Source organism: Arachis duranensis, chromosome 5 (genome assembly GCF_000817695.3).
Source record: "Arachis duranensis cultivar V14167 chromosome 5, aradu.V14167.gnm2.J7QH, whole genome shotgun sequence".
Taxonomy (NCBI): Eukaryota; Viridiplantae; Streptophyta; class Magnoliopsida; order Fabales; family Fabaceae; genus Arachis; species Arachis duranensis.
The window spans coordinates 58,239,200-58,239,703 of NC_029776.3; the positions used below are offsets into that span (position 1 = coordinate 58,239,200).

The 504-nt window shown below is 40.3% G+C and overlaps 1 non-coding gene across 1 annotated transcript; it reads left to right on the top strand.

Annotated features, from left to right (window-relative positions):
- The first annotated feature begins 105 nt into the window (after window positions 1–105).
- On the top strand, window positions 106–213 carry LOC127748249 (small nucleolar RNA R71). Its single transcript, XR_008010191.1, has one exon. It is a non-coding gene; the product is annotated as a small nucleolar RNA R71 (small nucleolar RNA).
- The last annotated feature ends 291 nt before the right edge of the window (window positions 214–504 follow it).

The window sequence follows — 504 nt, forward strand, 5'->3', positions numbered from 1 at the left end:
AGGCGTCTTCTTCAGATGAAGAGATCCTCCAGCAGAGCTATCCAAAGACATTTTGGATAGTTCAGAGAGACCATCATAGAAAATACCTATAATGCTCTAATCAGAAAGCATATCAGATGGACACTTTCTGATTAATTGTTTGTATCTTTCCCAAGCTTCATAGAGGGATTCTCCTTCCTTTTGTCTGAAGGTTTGGACTTCCACTCTAAGCTTACTCAATTTTTGAGGTGGAAAGAACTTTGCCAAGAAGGCATTGACTAGCTTTTCCCAAGAGTTCAGCCTTTCTTTAGGTTGTGAGTCCAACCATGTCCTAGCTCTGTCTCTTACAGCAAAAGGGAATAGCATAAGTCTGTAGACCTCAGAGTTAACCCCATTAGTCTTGACAGTGTCACAGATTTGCAAGAACTCAGCTAAAAACTGATGAGGATCTTCCAATGGAAGTCCATGGAACTTGCAATTCTGTTGCATTAGAGAAACTAATTGAGGCTTAAGCTCAAAGTTGTT